The following is a 24,027-nucleotide window of genomic DNA, read 5'->3' as shown; positions in this document are numbered from 1 at the left end:
CAGGCTTTTCTCTAACTGTAGTGAGCGGGGCTACTGTTCATTACAGTGCTCAGGCTTATCATTGCAGTCGCTTCTCTTTTTGTGGAGCATGGGCTGTATGGTGCACAGGCTTCAGTAGTTGGGGCTCATGGGCTCTAGAGCTCAGGCTCTGTAGTTGTGGTGCATGGGCTTAGTTGTTCCGCAGCATGTGGGATCTTCCCGGACCAGTGCTTGAACCAATGTCCCCTGCATTGTCAGGATTCACAACCACTGTGCCACCAAGGAAACCCTAGCCATCTTTATTAAGCTGATAGTCACTTAAGTTCAAGGGCTTTCTGAGAGCACTACATTTTTACTCCACCCCCCACATTTTATGTTTTTGAGGCATATTTTACATATTTTTATTCTGTGTATACAAAGTTACAGTTGATTTTACCCTTTTACCTTTTAACCTTCATACTAGCTTTTTAAATGACTGATCCACTGCCATTACCATATATTTGCCTTTACCAGCAAGATTTTTCTTTTATATATTTCCTTATTTCTAAGTGTGGCCTTTTTTGCTTAAAGAAGACATTTTAATATTTCTTGTAAGGCCAGTTTAGTGGTGATGATCTCCTTTAGTTCCTGCTGGCTAGAAGACTCATCTCTCTCAATTCTGAATGATAACATCTCCAGATAGAATATTCCAGGTTGTAAGTTTTTTTCCTTTAGCACTTTAAAAATATTCTGCCACTTCCTTCTGACCTGTAAAATTTCTGCTGAAAAATCAGCTGATAGTCTTATAGGGTTTCCCTTGTATGCGATTAGTCGTCATTCTGTTGCTGCCTTTACGATTCTCTCCTTATTTTTAACTTTCTCCATTTTATTTACAATATATCTTGGTGTGGCTCTCTTTAGGCTCATCTTGTTTAGGGCTCTCTGTGCTTCCTGTTCCTGATGTCTATTTCTTTTCATGGGTTAGGGAAGCTTTCAGTCATTAATTCTTCAAATAAGTTTTCTGTTCTCTTTCTGGGACCCCTATAATGTGAATGTTAGTATGCTTGATGTTGTCCCAGAGATTCCTTAAATTCTCAGTTTAAAAATGTCTTTCTTTCTATCCTTCTGACAGGATGATTTTTACTACTCTATCTTCCAGATCACCTATCTGTTCTTCTCTACCATCTTATCTGCTGCTTATCCCCTTTAGTATATTTTTTATTCCAGTGATTGTATACTTCATTTCTGGTTGATTCTTTCTTATTTTCTAAATCTTTGTTGAAGTTCTCACTGAGTTCCTCTATTCTTCTCCTGATTTTAGTGAGCATTCTTATGACCATTTCTTTGAATTCTTCATCAGGTAAATAAATTCCATTTCATCAGGGCTTTTTTCTTGATTTTTTTTATTGTTGTTCTTTCATTTGAAATATATTCCCCCATTTCTCTTGATTTTCCATTTTTGTTTCTATGAATTAGGTGAAACAGCTACATCTCCTGATCTTGAAGGAGTGAACTTGTGTGGAACATCTCCTGTGTAGACTACCTGCACCTGGCAATTCTGTCAGACTGGCTGAGCTGGCATTGGCATGGGCCAGGAGCAATCCCTGGGGAGCACTGCACCAAAGGCCACCTTGGCAGGGTGGCTGGAGTTAGAGTGGACTCAGTCTGGGGGGAGTCCTGGGGGAACTCAAACAATGGCACTCACCAGTGCCTCCAACTCCAAAGAAGGCTCTAGCAATTTCCTGCCTGTTTGGCAGAAGTTCTAAGGTTAGTAAATGGATTTCCTTCCTGTAGAGTCAAGATGCCCTATAAACTGCTGGTTTTTTTTTGTTTTTTTTTTTGCTGTGGCTCCAGGCAGGCAAGTGTATGTTAGGACCTCTCAGCTATAACCCTCTCTCCTGCAGGTTGCTGCATCAGGGGTTGTGTTCCTGTGGAAACTGTGTTTCTCTTTTTCCTACCCATTTCTGTGTGGACCTTCTGAGTACAGTAGGTTCTTCAGTTAGCCCTCAGATCTTCTTCAGGGAAAATTGCTCTATATATAGGTAGAGATTTGTTATGACTATGGGAGGAGATGAGGTCAGGTTCTTCCTACTTGCCAGTTATCTTGGACCCCTCTTGACTTCTGATGTTTCTTATGGAAGTTTTTAGAAAGTAAAATTTGATTATTATTTTGGAGGTAAATGAATTATGGTCCTCTGTAGAAAATGTATGGATCTTCTATAAAACCAAGACACCATGGTTCTATCATAGTATTTCTTCAGAGGAAAAAGACCCTGTGTTTTGTAAACAAACAAACAAAACAAAACAAAACAAAAAAACAGAAAATGCTGTTGGGATAAAAAGACTTCCTAAAATATATTGTTCATTGAATAGAAATAATGCTTCTTTTCCAACTGCCTTATTTGCTTGTACTTAAGAAGCATAAGTTATGAGTTATTTTAATTATTCTACTCTTTAATTGTATTCCTCAAGGCTCATTTACTTGAGATCTCTTTTCCACAGCTAAAGCTAATGTTTAATTCTACTGAATAAACAAAACAAGTGATGAGATACTACAATCTATAAAGATAAATCTCAAGTCAATATAAGCTGTCCTCATTTTATAACTACTTATAATGGTTTAATTCTATCAGTTCTCTTAATTAGATATCTACCAATGCAAAGTTCACTCTATTCCTATGTTTTAATTTCATAGAAAAATTTAGATTAATATGTGTAATTGATTGCTTTAGTGTACTGTCAGAAATGTCCCTGCTTTAAAACATAGTTTCAAATAGTCAAAAAGATTTATTTGTATGACCACATGAGAAAAATACCAAGTTGCAAGGATTTAAGAACAATTTTTGAAGTATCTAGGCAAAAATCAAGTTTGTATCTCTCCAAATTTATTTTTTGTTAATAATTCATTATATATAAAAAGGGGTGCTAGGCTATAAAATCTGATGAATGCACTATGATTTGTTTATGGTGCTGTTATGGGAAGAATTGTATTATTCTCTAAATTCATATGTTGCAATCCAGCACCTCAGAATGTGACCATATTTGGAGATAAGTGCTTTACAGAGGTGATTAAGTTGTATGCAGTCATTAGGGTGAGCCCTAATCCAATATGACTGATGTCCTACTAAGAGGAAGTTTGGACACCGACATGTACAGAGAGAACACAATGTGAAAACACAAGAAGAGAGCCATCTACAAGCTAAGGAGGGAGGATTGGAGCAGATCCTCCTTCACAGCCCTCAGAAGAAATTAAACTTTCCAACTCTTTGATCACAGATGTCTAGCCTCATAGAACAGTGAGAAAATAAATTTCTGTTGTATATGCCATCTAGTATCTACTTCTTTGTTAAGGCAGCCCTAGCAAACTAATACAGGTGTTAATTCCAGTTCTTGTTCTTATAACCAATAAACATCTCTTGAGCTTGTCAAAGACTGTGAATAGTCTAGGATTTATTCTACTTGCAAGCTAACAAGCTAGCCTTTTAGTGTTTCTTGGCTGACAGCAGAAGGCATGAGATTCCTGGGTCAGAGACAAGGACTTCATTACCAATGGCAAAAGCAGTGGGTGTACACGGGTTTCTTATTCCCTCTACATCACACAGGGCCAACACAAAGGGTCCATGATGAATGCCTGTAAGTACAATGAGTTGTGTTATAAGACAGAAGCACACAGAGCTTAGGTGAGTCATCACTATTACAGTAAGTGGAAAGAGACCTCCTCTTTGTCTGGGAAGAGATACTACCTCACATCTCAGGATTACTCACTAAAAACAATTCTGAGAAGTGGCCTACATAAAGAGTGGTCAAGGCCTTACATCCTTGGCATACTCAGAAAGAACATGCAAAGATACTCAGGGTCAATTGTGGCTTGCCTCTCCAACAGAGTTATTATGTGTCAGGCACAATGCTGGAGGCTCTAGTTGTGGACACCAACAAGCTAAAAGATAATTCCAATATGGAACATTAGGTGCTATGATAAGTGTCAAAGTATGTGGAAATGTGGAATTCTTTAAAAGTTGGAGGGGGGAGATTACCTGGTTTTATACAAGGTAGTCAGAGTGTGTTTCCTAGAGAATTTGATAGCTTAACTGACTCTTAATGATCAATAAGAATTCTGTATGTGAAGAGAGAAGAAGAATGATGCAGTTCTAAGCGGAATAAAAAATTAAAGCAAAGTCCATGAGGTGAGAAAAGGATTGGTACAATTGGAAATATGAAACATTTAATATATCTGGAAGGTAATAAGTGAGGGGTTGCGCCATTAGATGCAAGGACTGATCTAAATTTTCAAGGGAAAAGAAGGATGTTGTTACATATAGGAGGAAGGTAGAGAGTATGGATGGACTCAAGGGATTTTCTGGGGATGCCTAAGTCCTGAATTTTCTTTTCCAATAGTATAGAAAAGAAAGTCTAAAAGTCTATAAAAGCAGGACCACCAGAGGCTCAGATATTTCAGAGATGACTGTTTGCATCCATCCACAGGATTAACTGAGGGATGACAAGAGAAAGGGCATAAGAATTTTAGGTATCGCTTACTAGATTTGATTATTAGAATGTTAGAATGGTTGCAAAAACAATGACCATAAAAGTTTCCTGTATTTTCTTCCTTATGTTTCAAGCATAAATAAAATTGTTTTAGATAATTTTTCTATTTTTTTCTTTTAAACCATTAAGAAGAGGTTTTTTTTTTCTTTTATTGAGATATAATTGACAATGTATAAGTTTAAGGTATAATGACTTGACTTACATATATTGTGGTATTGTTTTCTTTTTCAATCTTCTTCTCCAACTTAAAAAGGACATGTTGGTGCTCTATTTAGTCCTTAGATTATAGAAAACAGAGACGTGGTCGTTTTAGAAATACGGCAGAAATTGTCATTACCTAGAGATCCTGTATTTGGAGCTGCATGTAGAAAAAGATTAGACTTTGGAGAGACAACAGATGTGTGTGTGTGTGTGTGTGTGTGTGTGTGTGTGTACTTAATGAGGGAGAACTGCACTATATTAGGAAGAAGCATTTTTTAAGAAGCATTTTGTAAAAATGTAAAGAGGGTATATTGAGAAGTCAAGGGATGGACCGTGGATATATAGATAATTTGTCCATTCTTTTTGGCCACCTGGTATCTGAGAGTCATTCTTTATGTTTGGGGAATCTACCATCTTTTGACACAGACCATTACTTTCACTCCTAAAGCCAAAAGTGCCAGACACTTACTTCCCAACTCTCCTTGTAGTATAGGTCACTTGCATGTGATCTATACTCTGTTAGTCAAATGTACTGATTTCTCCCCACCCCACCCAAATTTCTTGGTTGTAAACTAGCAGTAAAAATAATTGGGTACTATGCAGACTCTATTCTGGTGAAGGTGTTAACAGTGGCATAGGTTGTGATTTTAGCAGTGGCATCCATGTTCGAGGATCAGAAATGTTAGTGATGCAAACAGAGGTATTTGTGCCCAGATACAATGACAATTCTAGTCATTGACTGGGTTGATTGATTCTGGCTCTGTGGCTGCTAAGATGCACTGTTGTTCTCCAATCTTGCTGTAGAAACTGTGAGACAGTGAAAGTCTTTTCATTAAAATCCTTCCAACTCAGATTAACCAGAGTTGGCTTCCCTGGCCAGCAGCTCAGAACCCTCACTGACATAAGGGTGTTCTGAAGATGGTGGAAGAGTAAGACGCAGAGATCACCTTCCTCCCCACAGATACACCAGAAATACATCTAAACGTGGAACAACTCCTACAGAACACCTACTGAATGCTGGCAAAAGACCTCAGACCTCCCAAAAGACAACGAATCATCCCAAATTGAGGAGGTGGACTTTGAGAGCAAGATTTATGATTTTTTTCCCCATTTCCTCTTTTGCTGTCTGGATGAAAGGCCTTTGGTGCTACAGCCAGGAGTCAGTGCTGTGCCTCTGAGGTGGGAGAGACAACTTCAGGACACTGGTCAACAGGAGACCTCCCAGCTCTAAATAATATCAAACAGTGAAAATCTCCCAGAGATCTCCATCTCAACACCAACACAAAGCTTCACTCAACGACCAGCAAGCTACAGTGCCAGACACCCTATGCCAAACAACTAGCAAAACAGGAACACAACCCCATCCATTAGCAGAGAGGCTGCCTAAACTCATAATAAGTCCACAGACACCTCAAAACAAACCATCAGATGTGGACCTGCCCAACAGAGAGACAAGATCCAGCCTTATCCACCAGAACACAGGCACTAGTCCCCTCCACCAGGAAGCTTACACACCCCACTGAACCAACCTTAGCCACTGGGGACAGACATCAAAAACAACGGGAATTACGAACCTACAGCCTATGAAAAGAAGACTCCAAACACCGTAAGATAAGCAAAATGAAAAGACAGAAAAACACACAGCAGATGAAGGAGTAAGATAAAAACGCACCAGACCTAAAAAATGAAGAGGAAATAGGCAGTCTACCTGAAAAAGAATTCAGAATAATGATAGTAAAGATGATCCAAAATCTTGGAAATAGAATAGACAAAATGCAAGAAACATTTAATGAGGACCTAGAAGCAATAAAGATGAAACAAACAATGATGAACAACACAATAAATGAATTGAAAAATACTCTAAATGGGATCAATAGCAGAATAACTGAGTCAGAAGAACGGATAAGTGACCTGGAAGATAAAATAGTGGAAATAACTACTACAGAGCAGAATAAAGAAAAAAGAATGAAAAGAACTGAAGACAGTCTCAGAGACCTCTGGGACAACATTAAACACACCAACATCCGAACTATAGGGGTTCCAGAAGAAGAAGAGAAAAAGAAAGGGACTGAGAAAATATTTGAAGAGATTATAGTTGAACACTTCCCTATTATGGGAAAGGAAATAGTCAAGTCCAGGAAGCAAAGAGAGTCCCATAAAGGATAAACCCTAGGAGAAATACACCAAGACATATATTAATCAAACTGTCAAAAATTAAATACAAAAAAAGCATATTAAAAGCAGCAAGGGAAAAACAACAAATAACACACAAGGGAATCCCCATAAGGTTAACAGCTGATCTTTCAGCAAAACTCTGCAAGCGAGAAGGGAGTGGCAGGACATATTTAAAGTGATGAAGGAGAAAAACCTACAACCAAGATTACTCTACCCAGAAAGGATCTCATTCAGATTTGATGGAGAAATTACAACTTTACAGACAAGCAAAAGCTGAGAGAGTTCAGCACCACAACACCAGCTTTACAACAAATGCTAAAGGAACTTCTCTAGGCAAGAAACACAAGAGAAGGAAACACCTAAAATAACGAACTCAAAACAATTTAGAAAATGGGAATAGGAGCATACATATTGATAACAACCTTAAATGTAAGTGGACTAAATGTTCCCACCAAAAGAAACAGATTGGCTGAATGGATACAAAAACAAGACCCATATATATGCTGTCTACAAGAGACCCACTTCAGACCTAGGGACACATAGAGACTGAAAGTAAGGGGATGGAAAAAGATATTTCATGCAAATGGAAACCAAAAGAAAGCTGGAGTAGCAATTCTCATATCAGACAAAATAGACTTTAAAATAAAGACTACTAGAAGAGAAAAATGAGGAAACTACATAAAGATAAAGGGATCGATCCAAGAAAAAGATATAACAATTGTAAATATTTATGCACCCAACATAGGAGCACCTCAATACATAAGGCAAATACTAACAGCCATAAGAGGGGAAATAGACAGTAACACATTCATAGTAGGGGACTTCAACACCCCACTTTCACCAATGGACAGATCATCCAAAATGAAAATAAATAAGGAAACACAAGCTTTAAATGATACATTAAACAAGACGGACTTAATTGATATTTATAGGACACTCCATCCAAAAACAACAGAATACACATTTTCCTCAAGTGCTCATGGAACATTCTCCAGGATAGATCATATCTTGGGTCACAAATCAAGCTTTGATAAATTTAAGAAAATTGAAATTGTATCAAGTATCTTTTCCGACCAGAACGCCATAAGACTAGATATCAATTACAGGAAAAGATCTGTAAAGAATACAAACACATGGAGGCTAAACAATACATTACTTAATAACGAAGTGATCACTGAAGAAATCAAAGAGGAAATCAAAAAATACCTAGAAGCAAATGACAATGGAGATACAACGACCCAAAACCTATGGGATGCAGCAAAAGCAGTTCTAAGAGGGAAGTTTATAGCAATACAAGCCCACCTTAAGAAGCAGGAAACATCTCGAATAAACAACAACTTAACCTTGCACCTAAAGCAATTAGAGAAAGAACAAAAAAACCCCAAAGTTAGCAGAAGGAAAGAAATCATAAAAATCAGATCAAAAATAAATGAAAAAGAAATGAAGGAAACAATAGCAAAGGTCAATATAACTAAAAGCTGGTTCTTTGACAAGATAAACAAAATAGATAAAACATTAGCCAGACTCATCAAGAAAAAAAGGAAGAAGACTCAAATCAATAGAATTAGAAATGAAAAAGGAGAAGTAACAACTGACACTGAAGAAATACAAAAGATCATGAGAGATTACTACAAGCAACTCTATGCCAATAAAATGGACAATCTGGAAGAAATGGACAAATTCTTAGAAATGCACAACCTGCCAAGACTGAATCAGGAAGAAATAGAAAATATGAACAGACCAATCACAAACACTGAAATTGAAACTGTGATTAAAAATCTTCCAACAAACAAAAGCTCAGGACCAGATGGCTTCACAGGTGAATTCTATCAAACATTTAGAGAAGAGCTAACACCTATCCTTCTCAAACTCTTCCAAAATATAACAGAGGGAGGAACACTCCCAAATTCATTCTATGAGGCCACCATCACCCTGATACCAAAACCAGACAAAGATGTCACAAAGAAAGAAAACTACAGGCCAATATCACTGATGAACATAGATGCCAAAATCCTCAACAAAATACTAGCAAACAGAATCCAACAGCACATTAAAAGAATGATACACCATGATCAAGTGGGGTTTATACCAGGAATGCAAGGATTCTTCAATATACTCAAATCAATCAATGTGACAAACCATATTAACAAATTGAAGAATAAAAACCATATGATCATCTCAATAGATGCAGAGAAAGCTGTTGACAAAATTCAACACCCATTTATCATAAAAACTCTGCAGAAAGTAGGCATAGAGGGAACTTTCCTCAACCAAATAAAGGCCATATATGACAAACCCACAGCCAACATCATCCTCAATGGAGAAAAACTGAAAGCATTTCCACTAAGATCAGGAAAGAGACAAGGTTGCCCACTCTCACCACTCTTATTCAATATAGTATTGGAAGTTTTTGCCACAGTAATCAGAGAAGAAAAGGAAATAAAAGGAATCCAAATCGGAAAAGAAGTAAAGCTGTCACTGTTTGCAGATGACATGATACTATACATACACAATCATAAAGATGCTACCAGAAAACTACTAGAGCTAATCAATGAATTTGGTAAAGTAGCAGGATACAAAATTAATGCACAGAAATCTCTGGCATTCCTATATACTAATGATGAAAAATCTGAAAGTGAAATCAAGAAAACACTCCCATTTACCATTGCAACAAAAAGAATAAAATATCTAGGAATAAACCTACCTAAGGAGACAAAAGACCTGTATGCAGAAAATTAAAAGACACTGATGAAAGAAATTAAAAATGACACAAATACATGGAGAGATATACCATGTTCTTGGATTGGGAGAATCAACATTATGAACATGACTCTACTACACAAAGCAATCTATAGATTCAATGCAATCCCTATCAAACTACCACTGGCATTTTTCACAGAACTAGAACAAAAAATTTCACAATTTGTATGGAAACACAAAAGACCCTGAATAGCCAAAGCAATCTTGAGAATGAAAAACGGAGCTGGAGGAATCAGGCTCCCTGACTTCAGACAATACTACAAAGCTACAGTAATCAAGACAGTATGGTACTGGCAGAAAAACAGAAATATAGATCAATGGAACAGGATAGAAAGCCCAGAGATAAACCCACGCACATATGGTCACCTTATCTTTGATAAAGGAGACAGGAATGTACAGTGGAGAAAGGACAGCCTCTTCAATAAGTGGTGCTGGGGAAACTGGACAGCTACATGTAAAAGTATGAGATTAGATCACTCCCTAACACCATACACAAAAATAAGCTCAAAATGGATTAAAGACCTAAATGTAAGGCCATAAACTATCAAACTCTTAGAGGAAAACATAAGCAGAACACTCTATGACGTAAATCACAGCAAGATCCTTTCTGACCCACTTCCTAGAGAAATGGAAATAAGAACAAAAATAAACAAATGGGACCTAATGAAACTTAAAAGCTTTTGCACAGCAAAGGAAACCATAAACAAGACCAAAAGACAACCCTCAGAATGGGAGAAAATATTTGCAAATGAGGCAACTGACAAAGGATTAATTTCCAAAATTTACAAGCAGCTCATGCAGCTCAATAACAAAAAACAAACAACCCAATCCAAAAATGGGCAGAAGACCTAAATAGACATTTCTCCAAAGAAGATATACCGACTGCCAACAAACACATGAAAGAATGCTTAACATCTTTAATCATTAGGGAAATGCAAATCAAAACTACAATGAGATATCATCTCACACCAGTCAGAATGGCCATCATCAAAAAATCTAGAAAGAGGGCTTCCCTGGTGGTGCAGTGGCTGAGAATCTGCCTGCCAATGCAGGGGACACAGGTTCGAGCCCTGGTCTGGGAAGATCCCACATGCCGCGGAGCAACTAGGCCCGTAAGTCACAACTACTGAGCCTGCGCGTCTGGAGCTTGTGCTCTGCAACAAGAGAGGCCACGACAGTGAGAGGCTCGCGCACCACGATGAAGAGTGGCCCCCGCTCGCCGCACCTAGAGAAAGCCCTCGCACAGAAATGAAGACCCAACACAGGCAAAAATAAATAAATAAATAAAATTAAAAAAAAATATCTAGAAACAATGAATGCTGCAGGCGGTGTGGAGAAAAGGGAACACTCCTGCACTGCTGTTGGGAATGTGAATTGGTACAGCCTCTATGGAGAATAGTATGGAGGTTCCTTAAAAAACTACAAATAGAACTATCATATGACCCAGCAATCCCACTACTGGGCATATACCCTGAGAAAACAATAATTCAAAAAGAGTCATGTACCAAAATGTTCATTGCAGCTCTATTTACAATAGCCAGGAGATGGAAACAACCTAAGTGCCCATCATCAGATGAATGGATAAAGAAGATGTGGCACATATATACAATGGAATATTACTCAGCCATAAAAAGAAACGAAATTGAGCTATTTGTACTGAGGTGGATAGACCTAGAGTCTGTCATACAGAGTGAAGCAAGTCAGAAAGAGAACGACAAATGCTATATGCTAACACATATATATGGAATTTAAGAAAATAAAAATGTCAGGAAGAACGTAGGGGTAAGACAGGAATAAAGACACAGACCTACTGGAGAACGGACTTTAGGATATGGGGAGGGGGAAGGGTGAGCTGTGACAAAGCGAGAGAGAGGCATGGACATATATACACCACCTAACATAAGGTAGATAGCTAGTGGGAAGCAGCTGCACAGCACAGGGATATCAGCTCGGTGGTTTGCGACCGCCTGGAGGTGTGGGATAGGGAGGGTGGGATAGAGGAAGATGCAAGAGGGAAGAGATATGGGAACATATGTATATGTATAAGTGATTCACTTTGTTATAAAGCAGAAACTAACACACCATTGTAAAGCAATTATACCCCAATAAAAATTTTAAAAAAAAAAAAAAAAGAACCCTCACTGACATAGTAGGTGAGGGAAGAGTCAGGGCTGAGAGTTAGATACCCAGTGGCTCATGCAAGCTGGTAGATGGTAGACCCCTTATTTGAGATGGGTACATAGGAATTGCTACAGGTTTAAGTAGGGGTGACAATGAGATTAATTTTGGGCAAGTTGAGTATCAGTTGTCTTAGAGACATCCAAATGGATATTTCCAGTAGGCATTGGATAAACCAATCTCATCCATGGGAGAGAGATTTGAACTGGACAAAGATTTGGATTCACCATCATATAAAGGGCAAATTGGAAAGTGTATGAGCTCTCCAGGGTAAGTGTATAGCATGAGAAGAGGGCCTAGGAATTCTATGTTACATAATGGACCTTGCAAGAAAAATGCAAAGGTCAATGAACACTAAGATTGTGTGAGGGCACAGAAGCCAAGGCTCACCTGTGTTGAGCATAACTGACTGGACATCCAGTGCGAAGATGATGAGATGTGTGCCTGGATATGTACTGCTAACCCTGCCAGGAACACTCTCAGAGAAATTGTGAGGCTGAAGGTAGCAGGCAGTGGAATGTGGAGAAAGGAATCCCACCCCCCGCACTGCAGGACATCAGGGCAACCTACAGCAAGGATGGCAGGTAGATTCCTGAAGCTGCTCTTTCAGTCACATGATTCTGTTCCTTTTTTATTGAAGTGAGTAGGAGGTAAGAAGCCTACCCAGATTATAATCACCTGTTTCAAGAAGCTTGTGTGAAGGTAGGAGAGATATAGGAAAGGGAATGGAGAGAGAGTGTACGGTCGAGGGAGGATTAGTTCAAAATATGGGAGAAAATAGGGTGACAAATTCATTCTGGTTTTCACACGGAGAGTCCCATGAGCCCAGGAAACCCTCTCATTCTGCAGTAAACAGGATGGTTGGCCATTCTAAATTCAGATGCTATTGACATCTGGTTAATATTGAATTCTGGAGACAGGAGCACCCAGTTACCAAGCAAGGTCCTGGGGGGATGAGGGGGATTGAGACAGAGCTCAAGAGGACAGCTTAGACAAGAGAAGCACCTCTTCCTTGGTGATGGAGAAACAGAAGGAAGTGTGTGTATTTGGGTAACCCTGCAGTGCTGGAAAGTGGTAGGAAATGGAGGGAGTCTATTCATCTTTTCTCTGTGAGATTGCAGGACATGAGGGCATTTCCTGGATCTGAGCAGGGAGGTGATGAGGAAGGAGGTCTGAGGAAAGCAGAAAAGGTTTGCAGTCATCTCCTGACAGGAGAGAATAAGAACTTTTAGGGACCCACCTGAAGTTGGATTTGATGATATATGGTCATTCTCCTTAAGTTTTCTTTTCTCCTTCCCCAGACTCCAGGAAAATGGTGAGAGGTGGATAAGTTTCTAAAGGTGTTAACCCACCAAGACAAAGGAGATGGGAACAGAATCATCCAAGGATGAAATATTTCAGCAAACTTAGTGGCGAGAGGAAATGTGCTTGCAGAGTGGAGTTGGCTACCCGACAGGTGTCCATAGAAGGGAGTTCAGTGAAAAGGGACTCAGTTTCCCTTTGCAGATGCCAGGAGACTTGGGATCAACAATAGGCATGTGGGGGTGAAGTAGGGAGCTATTGGCTGATAGTATTGGTTGCAAGTCTGGATATAAAGTCATTTTTATTCTTCAGGCTTCTCCCTGCCTCATCACCAGGATGCCTGAAGGATTCTTCTCTGGAGAAACTAAAAGAAAGACTTTCAGGGGCTTCCCTGGTGGCGCAGTGGTTGAGAGTCCACCTGCCGATGCAGGGGACACGGGTTCGTGCCCTGGTCCGGGAAGATCCCACATGCCGCAGAGCGGCTGGGCCCGTGAGCCATGTCCGCTGAACCTGCGCGTCCGGAGCCTGTGCTCCACAATGGGAGAGGCCACAGCAGTGAGAGGCCCGTATACCACCAAAAAAAAAAAAGAAAGACTTTCATATCTTCATATTTGCTGTACCTTGTGTGTCTTACCGGGTATAAGCCTCATGGAGAGTCTGGGAGGGACATTTCTACAAAGGAAATTTGGTGTGCTACTACACAAAAGAATAGAAATAGGAAAGGGATCTGGGCAGAAAACACCCATCTGTCACTGGTGTGGGGGGGTGATATTTAAGCTAAACCTAAAGAAAGAGGAGGAGAAAGCCATACAAAGCATTGGGTAGAATGTTCCAGGCAGAGGGAACAGCATAAGCAAAGGCCCTGGGGTGGGAAAGATATTAAAATATTTTAAAAGCTGAAGGAAGACAAGTGCTACTGGTGCCTAAGGACCAAGAAGAAAAGTGTGAGATGAATTTGCGAGACAGAGGGACCAAGGTTTTGGGGTTTTTTTGTTGTTTTTTTGGCGGTATGCAGGCCTCTCACTGTTGTGGCCTCTCCTGTTACGGAGCACAGGCTCCGGACGCACAGGCTCAGCGGCCACGGTTCACGGGCCTAGCCGCTCCACAGCATGTGGGATCTTCTCGGACTGGGGCACGAACCTGTGTCCCCTACATCGGCAGGCGGACTCTCAACCACTCCGCCACCAGGGAAGCCAGGAACCAGGGTTTTGTAGACCCTTGTGGATAATAGTTAGAGTGTGGTTTCTTTCCTGAGTATGAAGAGAAGCCAATGAAGCAGGACTGACCAGAGCCTACTTTTATTCTGTATGGAGTTAGGTTGTTGTGAAGATGAAGGTGGCTTGGACCAAGGTGATGGCAGTGAGGACAGAAGGACATGGCTAAATACAAGATGCGTTTTGGAGGTCCTCCTGCTATACTTTGGTCCCTCTAGAATCTGTCATTACCCAATAGCCATGAGAATCTCCTTAAACTGTTAATCAGGTAATGTTTGTTGAATGAATGAAGGTCTGATATACAGGTGCCTTACTGATCAGAAAATTAAGCAAAAATACCATAATACGTTTTATTTAATGTCATAAGCACTCAGTACAGAATTTATATGAGGTAACTGAAGCCCAGAGAGGTCAAGTGATTTGCCTGAGGCCACACAGCTGGTACGTGGCACAGAGGCTCCAGATGCATGCTCTTAATCAATACTCTGCTGCCTCTCTTCAGATACTGGGTTCAGCCATTTTGACAAATTTAAAATAAATGATTTATTTATATAAACAGCTCATACAACTCAATAACAAAAAAACAAACAACCCAATCCAAAAATGGGCAGAAGACCTAAATAGACATTTTTCCAAAGAAGAAATACAGATGGCCAACAGGCACATGAAAAGATGCTCAACATTGCTTATTATTAGAGAAACGCAAATCAAAACTACAGTGAGGTACCACCTCTCACTGGTCAGAATGTCCATCATTAAAATGTCTACAAATAACAAATGCTGGAGAGAGTGTGGAGAAAAGGGAACCCTCTTGCCCTGTTGGTGGGAATGTAAGTTGGCACAGCCACTATGGAGAACAGTATGGACGTTCCTCAAAAAACTAAAAATAGAGTTGCCATATGATCCAGCAATCCCACTCCTGGGCATATCCAGACAAAATCATAATTCAAAAAAGATACATGCACCCCAATGTAAATAGCAGCACTATTTACAATAGCCAAGGCAGAAAAAACCTAAATGTACATTGATAAGTGGATGAATGGATAAAGAAGATGTGGTACATATATACAATGGAATACTACTCAGTCATAATAAAGAATGAAATAATGCCATTTGCAGCAACATGGATGGACCTAGAGATTATTACACTAAGTGAAATAAGTCAGAAAGAGAAAGACAAATACCATATGATATCTCTTATAGGTGGAATCTAAAATATGACACAAATGAACTTATCTATGAAACAGAAACAGACTCACAGACATAGAGAATGGACTTGTGGTTGCCAAGAGGGAGAGGGATGAGCGAGGGATGGATTGGGAGTTTAGGATTAGCAGATGCAAACTGTTACATAGAGAATGGATAAACAGCAAGGTCCTATTGTATAGCACAGGGAACTATATTCAATACCCTGTGATAAACCAAATTGGAAAAGAATATGAAAAAGAATGTATATATATGTATAACTTAATCACTTTGCTGTACAGCAGAAATTAACACGTTGTAAATCAGCTATACTTCCATATACTTCCGTATACTTCCATATACTTTTAAAATTTAAAATAAATTTTAAAATAAAATAAAATGATTTTTTATAAAACTGAAACATACTGGATATTGAATCATTTGTAAGAAAGAACCAAGGAATGGGTTTATAGAAGAGGCTGGGTTGAGAACAAAGGTTCAAGTACAAAATTTCAAAGGAAATTTTTTTTTTGGCTTCAAACAATACAAATTTATTCTCTGACAGTTCTGGAGGTCAGAAATCTCACTGGGCTAAAACCCAAGTATCAGCAGAGTAGGGTCCTTCTAGAAGCTCTAAGGGAGAATTTGTTTCCTTGCTTTTTCCAGTTTCTAGAAGCCTCCTGTATCCCTTGGCTCATGGCCTTTTCCTCCACCTTCAAAATCACCCACATAGCATTTTCAAATCTGTATGACTTTGACCATCCTGCCTAACTCATAAGGACCATAGTGATTAGGTTGGGCCCACCCAGATACTCCAGAAGAATCTTTCCATCTCAAGATGATTAACTTAATCACACGTGCACATGCAAAGTCCCTTTGGCCATGTAACTTCACATATTCACAGGTTTTGGGAAATAGGTCATGAAAATTTTAGGGAGCGGGGCCTTTATTTGGCCTATCACGTGTCATTTCTTGTTCATTTTTTTAACACAAATAATTCATGTTCATTATAGAAAAGTTAGAAAATACAGAAAATTTTTAAATTAGAATATAAACACTTTTAAAGTATCTCCATTTTGTTCTTTAAAAAAAAGCAAACAAACCTAAGTATTCTCTAACACACTTTCTCATTTTACCATATAATGTAATCATTCTCCCATAACGACAGATGTAACTCTATATACCATCATTTTATTGACTGTACAATGTTCTATTATGATATTGATATAGTACTATAATTTTTGAACATGTAGGTTGTTTCCAGCTTTCTGTACATACTAATACTGATGTTATAATATCCTTGTCTGTGCATATCTGTATATATGCCTGATATTTTCTGAGGGTGAGTTCCAAGCAAAATAATTGCTAGGCCAACGGCTGCGGCTGCTTTTTTTCTTTTTTTTTTTTAACATCTTTATTGGAGTATAATTGCTTTACAATGGTGTGTTATTTTCTGCTTTATGACAAAGTGAATCAGTTATACATATACATATGTTCCCATATCTCTTCCCTCTTGTGTCTCCCTCCCTCCCACCCTCCCTATCCCACGCCTCTAGGTGGTCACAAACCACCGAGCTGATATCCCTGTGCTATGCGGCTGCTTCCCACTAGCTATCTATTTTACGTTTGGTAGTGTATATATGTCCATGCCACTCTCTCACTTTGTCATAGCTTACCCTTAACCCTCCCCATATCCTCAAGTCCATTCTCTACTAGGTCTGTGTCTTTATTCCTGTCTTACCCCTAGGTTCTTCATGAACTTTTTTTTTTCTTAGATTCCATATATATGTGTTAGCATACTGTATTTGTTTTTCTCTTTCTGACTTACTTCACTCTGTATGATAGACTCTAGGTCCATCCACCTCACTACAAATAACTCAATTTCTTTTCCTTTTATGGCTGAGTAACATTCCATTGTATATATGTGACACACCTTCTTTATCCATTCATCTGTTGATGGACACTTAGGTTGCTGCCGTCTCCTGGCTATTGTAAATAGAGCTGCAATGAACATTTTGGTACATGATTCTTTTTGAATTATGGTTTTCTCAGGGTATATGCCCAGTAGTGGGAAGGCTGGGTCATATGGCAGTTCTATTTTTAATTTTTTAAGGAACTTCCATACTGTTCTCCATAGTGGCTGTATCAATTTATATTCCCACCAACAGTGCAAGAGTGTTACCTTTTCTCCACACCCTCTCCAGCATTTATTGTTTCTAGATTTTTTGATGATGGCCATTCTGACTGGTGTGAGATGATATCTCATTGTAGTTTTGATTTGCAATTCTCTAATGATTAATGATGTTAAGCATTCTTTCATGTGTTTTTTGGGAATCTGTATATCTTCTTTGGAGAAATGTCTATATAAGTCTTCTGCCCATTTTTGGATTCTTTGCTTTTCTGTTATTGAGCTGCAAGAGCTGCTTGTAATTTTGGAGATTAATCCTTCATCAGCTGCTTCATTTGCAAAAAAATTTTCCCATTCTGAGGGTGGTCCTTTTGTCTTGTTTATGGCTTCGTTTGCTGCGCAAAGTTTCTACTTTTCGTTTTTACTTCCATTTCTTTAGGAGGTGGGTCAGAAAGGATCTTGCTGTGATTTATGTCATAGAGTGTTCTGCCTATGTTTTCCTCTAAGAGTTTGATAGTGTCTGGCCTTACACTTAGGTCTTTAATCCATTTTGGGGTTATTTTTCTGTATGGTGTTAGGGAGTTTTCTAATTTCATACTTTTACATGTACCTGTCCAGTTTCTCCAGCACCACTTATTGAAGAGGCTGTCTTTTCTCCACTGTATATTCTTGCCTCCTTTATCAAAGATAAGGTGACCATATGTGCGTGGGTTTATCTCTGAGCTTTCTATCCTGTTCCATTGATCTATAGTTCTGTTTTTGTGCCAGTACCATACTGTCTTGATTGCTGTAGCTTTGTAGTATAGTCTGAAGTCAGGGAGCCTGATTCCTCTAGCTCCATTTTTCGTTCTCAAGATTTCTTTGGCTATTCGGGGTCTTTTGTGTTTCCATACAAATTGTGAAATTTTTTGTTCTAGTTCTGTGAAAAATGCCAGTGGTAGTTTGATAGGGATTGCATTGAATCTGCAGATTGCTTTGGGTAGTAGAGTCATTTTCACAATGTTGATTTTTCCAATCCAAGAACATGGCATATCTCTCCATCTATTTGTATCATCTTTAATTTCTTTCATCAGTGTCTTATAACTTTCTGCATACAGGTCATTTGTCTCTTTAGGTAGGTTTATTCCTAGATATTTTATTCTTTTTGTTGCAATGGTAAATGGGAGTGTTTTCTTGATTTCACTTTCAGATTTTTCATCATTAGTATATAGGAATGCCAGAGATTTCTGTGCATTAATTTTGTATCCTGCTACTTTACCAAATTCATTGATTAGCTCTAGTAGTTTTCTGGTAGCATCTTTAGGATTCTCTATGTATAGTATCATGTCATCTGCAAACAGTGACAGCTTTACTTCTTCTTTTCCGATTTGGATTCCTTTTATTTCCTTTTCTTCTCTGATTGCTGTGGCTAAAACTTCCAAAACTATGTTGAATAAGAGTGGTGAGAGTGGGCAACCTTGTCTTGTTCCTGACCTTAGTGGAAATGCTTTCAGTTTTTCGCCATTGAGGATGATGTTGGCTGTGGGCTTGTCATATACGGCCTTTATTATATTGAGGAAAGTTCCCTCTACACCTACTTTCTGCAGGGTTTTTATCATAAATGGGTGTTGAATTTTGTCAAAAGCTTTCTCTGCATCTATTGAGATGATCATATGGTTTTTCTCCTTCAATTTGTTAATATGGTTAATCACATTGATAGATTTGCGTATATTGAAGAATCCTTGCATTCCTGGAATAAACCCCACTTGATCATGGTGTATGATCCTTTTAATGTGCTGTTGGATTCTGTTTGCTAGTATTTTGTTGAGGATTTTTGCATCTATGTTCATCAGTGATATTGGCCTGTAGTTTTCTTTCTTTGTGACATCTTTGTCTGGTTTTGGTATCAGGGTGATGGTGGCCTTGTAGAATTAGTTTGGGAGTGTTCCTCCCTCTGTTATATTTTGGAAGAGTTTGAGAAGGATAGTTGTTAGATCTTCTCTAACTGTTTGATAGAACTTGCCTGTGAAGACATCTGGTCCTGGGCTTTTGTTTGTTGGAAGATTTTAATCACAGTTTCAATTTCAGTGCTTGTGATTGGTCTGTTCATCTTTTCTATTTCTTCCTGGTTCAGTCTCACAAGGGTGTGCATTTCTACGAATTTGTCCATTTCTTCCAGGTCGTCCATTTATTGGCATACAGTTGCTTGTAGTAATCTCTCATGATCTTTTTTATTTCTTCATTGTCAGTTGTTACTTCTCCTTTTTCATTTCAAATTCTATTGATTTGAGTCTTCTCCCTTTTTTTCTCGATGAGTCTGGCTAATGGTTTATCTATTTTGGTTATCTTCTCAAAGAACCAGCTTTTAGTTTTATTGATCTTTGCTATCGTTTCCTTCATTTCTTTTTCATTTATTTCTGATCTGATCTTCATGATTTCTTTCCTTCTGCTAACTTTGGGGCTTTTTTATTCTTCTTTCTCTAATTGCTTTAGGTGCAAGGTTACATTGTTTATTTGAGATGTTTCCTGTTTCTTAAGGTGGGATTGTATTGCTATAAACTTCCGTCTTAGAACTGCTTTTGCTGCATCCCATAGGTTTTGCATCATCGTGTCTTCATTGCCATTTGTTTATAGATATTTTTTTATTTCCCCTTTGATTACTTCAGTGATCACTTGGTTATTAAGTATTGTATTGTTTTGCCTCCAGATGTTTATATTTTTTACAGCTCTTTTCCTATAATTGATATCTAGTCTCATAGCATTATGGTCAGAAAAGATACTTGATAGGATTTCAATTTTTTTTAATTTACCAAGGCTTGATTTGTGACCAAGGTATGATCTATCCTGGAGAATGTTCCATGAGTACTTGAGAAAAATGTGTATTTTGTTGTTTTGGGGTGGAATGTCCTTTAAAGATCAATTAAGTCCATCTTGTTTAATGTATCACTTAAAGCTTGTCTTTCCTTCTTTATTTTCATTTTGGATGATCTGCCCATTGGTGAAAGTGGGATGTTAAAGTCCCCTACTATGAATGTGTTACTGTCAATCTCCCCTTTCATGGCTGTTAGTATTTGCCTTATGTATTGAGGTGCTCCTATGTTGGGTGCATAAATATTTACAATTGTTATATCTTCTTGGATTGATCCCTTGATCATTATGTAGTGTCCTTCTTTGTCTCTTCTAATAGTCTTTATTTTAAAGTCTACTTTTTCTGATATGAGAATTGTACTCCAGCTTTCTTTTGATTTCCTTTTGCATGGAATATTTTTTTCCATCCCCTCACTTTCAGTCTCTATGTGTCCCTAGGTCTGAAGTGGGTCTCTTGTAGACAGCATATATATGGGTCTTGTTTTTGTATCCATTCAGCCACTCTGTATTTTTGGTGGGAGCATTTAATCCATTTACATTTAAGGTAATTATCAATATGTATGTTCCTATTCCCATTTTCTTAAATGTTTTGGGTTTGTCATTTTAGGTGTTTTCCTTCTCTTGGGTTTCTTGCCTAGAGAAGTTCCTTTAGCATTTGCTGTAAAGCTGGTTTGGTGGTGCTGAATTCTCTTACCTTTTGCTTGTCTGTAAAGGTTTTAATTTCTCCATGATATCTGAATGAGATCCTTGCTGGGTAGAGTAATCTTGGTTGTAGTTTTTTCTCCTTCATCACTTTAAATATGTCCTGCCACTCCCTTCTGGCTTGCAGACTTTCTGCTGAAAGATCAGCTGTTAACCTTATGGGGATTCCCTTGTATGTTATTTTTTGTTTTTCCCTTGCTGCTTTTAATATGCTTTCTTTGTATTTAATTTTTGACAGTTTGATTAATATGTGTCTTGGTGTGTTTCTCCTTGGATTTATCCTATATGGGACTCTCCGTCCTTCCAGGACTTGATTAACTATTTTCTTTCCCATATTATGGAAATTTTCAACTACAATGTCTTCAAATATTTTCTCAGTCCCTTTCTTTTTCTCTTCTTCTTCTGGGACCCCTATAATTCAAATGTTGGCGCCTTTAATGTTGTCTCAGAGGTCTCTGAGACTGTCCTCATTTCTTTTCATTCTTTTTTCTTTATTTTGCTCTGCAGTAGTTATTTCCACTATTTTATCTTCCAGGTCATTTATCCATTCTTCTGCCTCAGTTATTCTGCTATTTATCCCTTCTAGAGTATTTTTCATTCCATTTATTCTGTTGTTCATCATTGCTTGTTTCCTCTTTAGTTCTTCTAGGTCCTTTTTAAATGTTTCTCGCATTGTATCTATTCTATTTCCAAGATTTTGGATCACCTTTATTATAATTTTTCTGAATTCTTTTTCAGGTAAACTGCCTATTTCCTCTTCATTTATTAGGTTTGGTGAGTTTTTACCTTCCTCCTTCATCTGCTGTGTGTTTTTCTGTCTTCTCATTTTGCTTATCTTACTGTGTTTGGGGTCTCCTTTTCATAGGCTGTAGGTTTGTAGTTCCCATTGTTTTTGGTGCCTGTCCCCAGTGGCTAAGGTTGGTTCAGTGGGTTGTGTAGGCTTCCTGGTGGAGGGGCCTGTGCCTAGTGCCTAGTGCCTGTGCCTAGTGCCTGTGCCTAGTGCCTGTGTTCTGGTGGATGAGGCTCGATCTTGTCTTTCTGGTGGGCAGGTCCATATCTGGTGGTGTGTTTTGGGGTATCTGTGGCCCTATTATGATTTTATGCAGCCTCTCTGCTAATGGATGGGGCTGTGTTCCTGTCTTGGTAGTTGTTTGGCATAGGGTGTCCAGCACTGTAGCTTGCTGGTTGTTGAGTGAAGCTGGGCCTTGGCATTGATATGGAGATCTCTGGGAGATTTTCGCCGTTTGATATTACTTGGAACTGGGAGGTCTCTTGTGGACCAGTGTCCTGAAGTTGGCTCTCCCACCTCAGAGGCTCAGCCCTGATGCCTGGCTGGAGCACCAAGAGCCTTTCATCCACAGGGCTCAGAATAAAAGGGAGAAAAAATAGAAAGAAAGAAAGAAAGAAAGAAAGAAAGAAAGAAAGAAAGAAAGAAGGAAGGAAAGAAAGAAAGAAGATAAAATAAAATAAAGATAAAATAAAATCGTTATTAAAATAAAAAATAATTATTAAGAAAAAAAGTTTTTTAAGTAAAAAAAAGAAAAAAGAAAAAAGAACAGATGGACAGAATCCTTGGACAGATGGTGAAAGCAAAGCTCTACAGACAAAATCTCACACAGAAGCATACACATACACACTCACAAAAAGAGGAAAAGGGGAAAAAAATAATATATCTTGCTCCCAAAGTCTACCTCCTCAATTTGGGATGATTCGTTGTCTATTCAGACATTCCACAGATGCAGGGTACATCAAGTTGATTGTGGAGCTTTAATTAGCTGCTCCTGAGGCTGCTGGGAGAAATTTCTCTTTCTCTTCTTTGTTCGCACAGCTTCCTGGGTTCAGCTTTGGATTTGGACCTGCCTCTGCGTGTAGGTCGCCGGAGGGTGTCTGTTCTTCACTCAGATAGGACGGGGTTAAAGGAGCAGCTGATTCGGGGGCTCTGGCTCACTCAGGCCAGGGGGAGGGAGGGGCACAGAGTGTGGGGTGAGCCTGCGGTGGCAGAGGCCGGCGTGACGTTGCACCAGCCTGAGGCACACTGTGCGTTCTACCTGGGAAGTTGTCCCTGTATCACGGGACCCTGGCAGTGGCGGGCTGCACAGGCTCCCCAGAAGGGGGCTGTGGATAGTGACCTGTGCTCGCACACAGGCTTCTTGGTGGCTGTAGCAGCAGACTTAGTCACAGGCTCCCCGGAAGGGGGCTGTGGATAGTGACCTGTGCTCGCACACAGGCTTCTTGGTGGCTGTAGCAGCAGACTTAGCGTCTCAGGCCCGTTTCTGGGGTCCGCGCTTTTAGCCGCGGCTCGTGCCCGTCTCTGGAACTCCTTTAAGCAGTGCTCTAAATCCCCTCTCCTCACACACCAGGACACAAAGACGGAAGAAAAAGCCTCTTGCCTCTTCGGCAGGTCCAGACGTTTCCCTGGACTCCCTCACAGCCCTGCAGGCTGTGTTCACGCCGCCAACCCCAGTCCTCTCCCTGCGATCCGACTGAAGCCCGAGCCTCAGCTCCCAGCCCCCGCCCGCCCCGGTGGGTGAGCAGAGAAGCCTCTTCTGTTGGTGAGTGCTGGTTGGCACCGATCCTCCATGCGGGAATCTCTCTGCTTTGCCCTCCGCACCCCTGTTGCTGCGCTCTCCACAGCGGCTCCGAAGCTCCCGCCTCCGCCCCCCACAGTCTCTGCCCACGAAGGGGCTTCCTAGTGTGTGGAAACCTTTCCTCCTTCACAGCTCCCTCCCACTGGTGCAGGTCCCATCTCTATACTTTTGCCTCTGTTTTTTCTTTTTTCTTTTGCCCTACCCTGGTACGTGGGGAGTTTCTTGCCTTTTGGGAGGTCTGAGG

Source organism: Lipotes vexillifer, unplaced genomic scaffold (assembly GCF_000442215.2).
Source record: "Lipotes vexillifer unplaced genomic scaffold, Lipotes_vexillifer_v1.1 scaffold859, whole genome shotgun sequence".
Taxonomy (NCBI): domain Eukaryota; kingdom Metazoa; phylum Chordata; class Mammalia; order Artiodactyla; family Lipotidae; genus Lipotes; species Lipotes vexillifer.
This window is presented reverse-complemented; position numbering follows the sequence as displayed.